This window comes from Saccostrea cucullata, unplaced genomic scaffold (assembly GCF_032062105.1).
Source record: "Saccostrea cucullata isolate Sc308-1 unplaced genomic scaffold, CSIRO_AGI_Scuc_v1 ctg18604, whole genome shotgun sequence".
NCBI lineage: Eukaryota > Metazoa > Mollusca > Bivalvia > Ostreida > Ostreidae > Saccostrea > Saccostrea cuccullata.
Window position 1 is genome coordinate 1 of NW_026939918.1, and position 6,954 is coordinate 6,954.

The window sequence follows — 6,954 nt, forward strand, 5'->3', positions numbered from 1 at the left end:
TCCCCTGGATTATCAGCAAAGTTTGGATCATACACACTCATGGATTTGGAGACAGGGAAAGTCATGGATTTTTAATTGGTTCAAGTACACACACATCATGCTGATGTGTAATTATTTAATATGTAAAATATAAATGTTGTTTGTCTATCATGTTTATGTCACCACATGAAATTATTGTCATATTATTGCAGTGCCCCCCCCCCCCCCAATTAACATAATTGCCTTTATGAATGCATATATATATTATCTAATATAAACCATTATTCATTCATAATTAAATATGGTTTTTATTGCATTTAGAGTAACGAAGTGGCTGGTTCTACTCATATGGAGTTGGAGGGTTTGAAACGCAGCTTCTTAGACTTAGTGATGCAGGACTTCATGTTCAAACCCTGGTTACAGACAGACATGGCATGGTGAAGAAATACATGTTAAATATATTGTGATAAAAATGTTAAAATTTTGACAATTTTATAAAACTACTAATTTTTAAAATAAAGGAGTGTCAAAGAAGTAAGAAGCTGCAGCCAAAAAGAAAAATTGCCAGAACATTAGGCTATGGGTCAAAAGTGCGGTCAACCACTGTTCCTGGGTGGATGTCTCTAGCGGGGAAAATGGGGAACTCAAAGAGAAGAAGTTGGCATCCCTGACTCAACATATTGCTAACAAACATGAGAGTTGTGAACATGGGGTATTGGCTGAAGATAAGCTTTGGCTTAAAGAAGGTATTACATCAGATTTTATCACGTCTTTAGGTCACTCTGTAAAACTACTAATTTATTTAAATAGTTGTACAATGTGTATAATAAAAGTAATGTCCAATTTCTATAATAAAACTTATCTAATTTTAAGTTATCAATGATTGACAATTGTTTCCCACAGGTTCCCATAGGTTCAAGGGCCCACAAACTTTTTCGAGAAGTGGTGGAGATTAAATTTCTGTTGAAGGACATTGGCAAGTTATTCCCACTTCATCAGAACTATGGACTGGAGGTTTACCATAGTGTGGTCAACAGTTTTGCTCCAAAAAACACACACTTTTTTTATCCTGCAATGATGGCCAGGTACATGTACTATAATTTACAAACATTAAGCATGAACAAATGAATCTTTTTCTTTTGATTTTAAAAGAATTTATTTAAATCATAAAATGAACCCATAAAGTTTTAAATATCTATATGTGAATTATGAATTTTTTGGGCTCTGTGTAGCATCACTACACTTTAATGACAAGAGGCCCACGGGCCTTATAGGTCACCTGAGCATTATGCAACAACTTTCCAGTTACAGTGTATTGAATTTGATTCATGTTTTGAGCCAGATGCTATATGGCATTCACAATTTTGAAAGAGGCACCATTGATCATCATAACAATACACTTAACAGTTGCTTAGCTTGGTAACTGAATACCCATACACAGTGTAGGGGAACAAAAATGCACTCCAAGTAATCAGTAATATTTAGCAATAATCAGTAGTGCCCCTAACATGGTGATATAAACCCCTGACCCTAGGTCCAAACATTGCACAAATTTTTAAAAGGCATCCTTAAAATTGCCTATCAAAAAAATAAATAAATGTTTTATAAATACAAAGGAGCAGATTTCAAACAATAAATTCATTTTCAGTATATAAGCAGAGCCCCCCCCCCCCCCAACCCCTGACCCTGGTGCCTTAAAATACACAATTCTGCAAGATTAGGGCCCTTGCTCATCATAACTATATAGGTAATTCATCTACTTCATACCCAGAGACAGAGAAGAAAATTTAATGAATTTTCACTATATAATCAATAGAACCCTGGCCTAACTGGGACCATAAGATTCACAATTTTGGAAGAGGCACTCTTGCTTATCATTACTATGCACTTTGTAAGTTTATTTAATACCTTGGAGCAGAGAAGAAGATTTTCAAAGAATTCATGTATTTTAACCATATAATCAATAGAGCCACACTCCCCCCCCCCCCAACATCAGAACCCTTGACCCTGGGGCCATAAAATTCACAATTTTGGAAGAGGCACTCTTGCTTATAATAATTATGCACGTAGTTAGTTTATTTGAACCAAGGAGCAGAGAAGAAGATTTTCAAAGAAATCATGTATTTTCACTATATAATCAATAGAGCCCCCCTCCCCCACCCCAACACCAGAAGAACCCTTGACCCTAGGGCCATAAAATTCACAATTTTGGAATGCACTCTTGCTTATCATAACTATGCACGTAGTTAGTTTATTTGATACCAAGGAGCAGAGAAGAAGATTTTCAAAGAATTCATGTATTTTCACTATATATAATCAATAGAGCCCCCACCCCCACACTAGAACCCTTGACCCTGGGGCCATAAAATTCACAATTTTGGTAGAGGCACTCTTGCTCATCATAACTATGCACGTAGTTAGTTCATTTAATACCTAGGAGCAGAGAAGAAGATTTTCAAAGAATTCATGTATTTCACTATATAATAAATAGAGCCCCCCCCCCCAAACACCAGAACCCTTGACCCTGGGGCCATAAAATTCACAATTTTGGTAGAGGCACTCTTGCTCATCATAACTATGCACGTAGTTAGTTTATTTTATACCTTGGAGCAGAGAAGAAGATTTTCAAAGAATTCATGTATTTTCACTATATAATCAATAGAGCCCCCCCCCCCCCCCAACACCAGAACCCTTGACCCTGGGGCCGTAAATTCACAATTTTGGTAGAAGCACTCTTGCTCATCATAACTATGCACTTAGTTAGTTTATTTTATACCTTGGAGCAGAGAAGAAGATTTTCAAAGAATTCATGTATTTTCACTATATAATCAATAGAGCCCCCCCCCAACACCAGAACCCTTGAACCTGGGGCCATAAATTTCACAATTTTGGTAGAGGCACTCTTGATTATCATTACTATGTACTTAGTTGGTTGATCTAATGCCCAGGAGCAGAGAAGAAGATTTTCAAAGAAATAATGCATTTTCACTGTATACTTATAATAGCCCCACCCTAGCACTAGAACCCCTGACCCCGGGGCCATGAATTTCACAATTTTAGTAGAAGACTCAATGCTGATTACAATCATGCAAATAGTTTGACTGCTTGATGTCCAGGAGTAAAGAAGAAGATTTTTAAAGATTGCATTATTTTTAGTGGTTTTGGCCCCACCCCTCAGGCCCCAGGGGGGCAGGGATCATGAAATTCACAATTTTTGTTCCCTTTCACCCATAGATGCTTTGTGCCAAATTTGGCTGAAATTGGTTCAGTGGTTGCAGAGAAGAAGCTGAAAATGTTCAAATGTTAACGCACGGCGCACGACGGACGACGGACGACGCACGACGACGGACAAAAACGGATAGCAATAGGTCACCTGAGTTTACTCAGGTGACCTAAAAATGGAAGGAGACACCAAGCCTCAGCAAGAGCAGGTGAAGCCCAGCGGCAGCTGAGTTATCCCAAGGCAAAGAAAGGGGAGCATGCTGTAGTCAAACCACACAAAACTCAAATCACTTATGTTATTTATATTTTTTAGAATTCTTTATATAACCAAACAAAAAAAAATAATTCATTAATAAAAATTTATTAAAACCAAATTTATATAAATATGTAATATCAAATATCAAAGTTAATTTCATTGTTTTAGAAAGTTATGATTGTTAAATGTCAACACTAACTTTAACAATTGCAGATTATGTTGATCTATTGAGGATGAATTTGGTGGAGCGTCGGAGACAGTTCCCTTCATATTCAACGGCTTCTTCAGATGTGCGTGTATCTCAAGGGTATCAGCCACCACCTTTGACCTCTTCATATGCTGCAGTCAACAAACAACAGCTGATTATGTCAAGGCGCACCAGATTCGCTAGGTGATGGTCTTATACTGGTTGAGGGTACTGGATCCGGTGTAGTATTCTGAAGGAAACCTATCACAAATCTTGTTGACAACACATGAGGGTAGTACCTTTCGGTTGCCTTGACCAAGCCTATGCCAGACCCAGAATACAAACCTCTTGTATGCAATGTGACGAAGAACTCTGCAAATTGATATGAATTACTGAATGATTTTTAAACTGATTGTATTGTTATAGTTTCTTCTTTAAACAATGTAAATCATGTTAGTTACTTGAAATTTATGATATGTATTTTTGCATTAAATGTAATTTTTAATGTAAGTTTGCTTTATTAAAATATTATGATTCATAGTCAATAGTAAAATAAAATATATGATTTATTTTTTAAACTTTGCCCACTGAAGTTGATACATATGCAAGCAAGATACATATTTTCTTCCTTGCCATGAAATAGTATACACCTATTTACTGGCTATGAGGACAATAGCAAGTTTATCGTCCCCCAAGACAACAATTTCCCGAGGCGCAGCCGAGTGAAATAGTTTGCTGTCGAGGGGGACGATAAACTTGCTATTGTCCGAATAGTCAGTAAATAGGTGTTTTATTATACCGATGCTGACTTTACTTTTGTTACGTCATAATATATACGTCACAATCCATATAAAATCAGAAGTTTTCCGAGATGAAAAGCGAGGGAAATCGAATGCTGCCGTTGAATAGTTTGAGGACTATTCACCATGGGCAAATAGCACAAAAACTATTTCACGGCAGAGACTGTTTAAAAAAAAATAGCATGTTTATTCGTCTTATTTTTATATAGAAAAAATAAACAGAGGTATAATAAAAATAGTTATGCTTGTATGTACAGTTTCTATTCCTACTCATTCATTGGCTCGTTATCATCAAGGGGTCCCTCCATTTGGATGTATTCATGCAGGCTGACCTCTAATACCCTCTCATTGAGGCAGTTGTCAATAAAGGTCTGGTGTTGTGTGATGCATTCTAGGTTGCAGTTCTGGCAGATTCTTTGAATGAGTGAAACTTCTGCACAGCAAATGCGTTCAATACTGGTCCTCATGACCTCACAAAAGCCACACTCGCACCTAAAACAAATGCATGTAATTTTTATAAAAATAGATTTCAATTAGAATTTATTTGAATGTGTGTGTGTGGCAGGGGGGGGGATTAAACAATCAAAAAGTAGATAAAATTAAAAGGCAAGAAGCAGAAGTCACTTTCTTATAAATGACAAACCTCCTGAATTTTTAAATTTACACACAGTTATTTTGAAAAATATGCTCACATTCTCTATTGACCCCCCCCCCCCCCTCTTTTATGGGATTTGAGATAAGGGTTTGATTTATTAGTATAATGATTTTAAAAAAAAAAAAACGTTCAGTAATTTAGAATAATATCGTATTCCGATTTTGATAACCGTATTTATACATATGTGTATTTGTTTTATGTATGATGACATGATACCAAATAAATTACGGTACTCTCTCTCTCTCTTTCTCTCTCTCTCTCTCTCTCTCTCTCTCTCTCCAAGTCTATCTCTATGATGCGTATTTTCTAGTTATTCAAAACCGTACTTTAATACTAGATTCAAAGTGTTATATCTTTATGCTAAGAAAAAAATCTAAGATTTTTATACTATGACGATAGATTAATGAGAAAAATAATGTTAGACGAACAAAATAAGACAAACCATGCTGTATTTCCGAGGCGAGTCTCCTCGTCGTTGCCGTCGTCTTCCTCACTTTCTTCGCTGTTCTCTTGCTGATTTTGTAGATTTTCAGCTGCTAGCGGCTCGAACATATATTGTTGAATATCTAACCTATCAGGGATGTCAACAACATCAGCAATTTGGTCGTCCATAATCAGAAAAGTCGGGTAGGGGTTTGGTGAACAGATGATCGGTATTGTCGCCTTTGACTCACAAGACCACGTGACCCGCAAACTCATTAACTTTTTTCCTTCCAAATCGGAGGTAACATTTGAGCTGATCATTTTCTTAATTACTGCAGTTTATCATCAATGCAAACAGAAAGTTCATAAAGTGTAGTCAGAAGGAAGGTATATGCATTAAATTTTTAATAATTGAAAACCATGCGATAAGTCCTTTAACATGATGCATGTCATTTGAAAGGGCTTAATAAGGGAAGTACGCATATCAAATATAAAGTCTCTATCTTCTTTGGTTTGAATGTTATGACTAAGGTTCGAAATAGCTATTTTCAGCATATGGGTCACAATCAAATTCACAAGATCATTGACCTTGGTGACATTTGAAAGAGCTTCATAAGTGAAGTATGCGTAGCAAATAAGAACTATCTATCTCTCATGGCTCAAACCTTAAGGGGTAGGTTTGAAAAAGCTTATTTTAGCACTCACTGCATATATGTCAAAGTCAAGGTCAATAGGCCATTGACCTATCTGTCATTTGATAGATTTGATTCCAAAGTTATGGCGAAGGTTAAAGTTGAAATACAAACAGAGAGACAAAAATAATATGCTCCTCACTTTATCGATCTGGGCGCATAAAAAATTACAATTTAAAACTCAAATAAATATAGTTCTTTAACGAAAAAAATACTCACCTGAACATTGCTACGACTAAGTTGAGAAGCAGAAGGTTAGTAAACATCATGTAGAATCCTGCGATCACGTAAACTGGCCATGCTGCTCCTTCATCTGTAGAATATGAAAAAATAAATATCAAAATAATATAAATAACAAGTTTTAAAGCAGTATAACATTTTTTTATGATAACTCGTTAATAAAGGGTTTTATTGTTTATGTTCGGAGCTTTTCACCAGTTCCTTCTGTCAAAGATTTAAGGGGTAAAAAAAATCAACAAAATTACATACGCTCTTTTTATCATTTTCTCGAAGAGATTAAGTATGTTTTTCACATCTATGAATTCTCATCCTTTACACAAATTAGAAGCTTGTGTTATTTAATCAAAGTTATCAGAAGTACAGAGAGCCGGGCTCATTTACAGAGTAGAATGGATTTCTTACATGAATCACGTTTATATTCTGATGAAAAAATTATTTTAAAACTATCAATATAATGATAAGACACTGACAGTGAGTTTTTCAATCCTAATACCTCGGTC

General features: G+C 35.8%; 2 pseudogenes; one reads left to right on the top strand and one right to left on the bottom strand.

Moving 5' to 3' along the window:
* Positions 1-300: 300 nt before the first annotated feature.
* LOC134254287 (uncharacterized) lies at positions 301-3,867 on the top strand (annotated as a pseudogene).
* Positions 3,858-5,724, bottom strand: LOC134254288 (P2X purinoceptor 7-like; annotated as a pseudogene).
* Between the last annotated feature and the right edge of the window lie 1,230 nt (positions 5,725-6,954).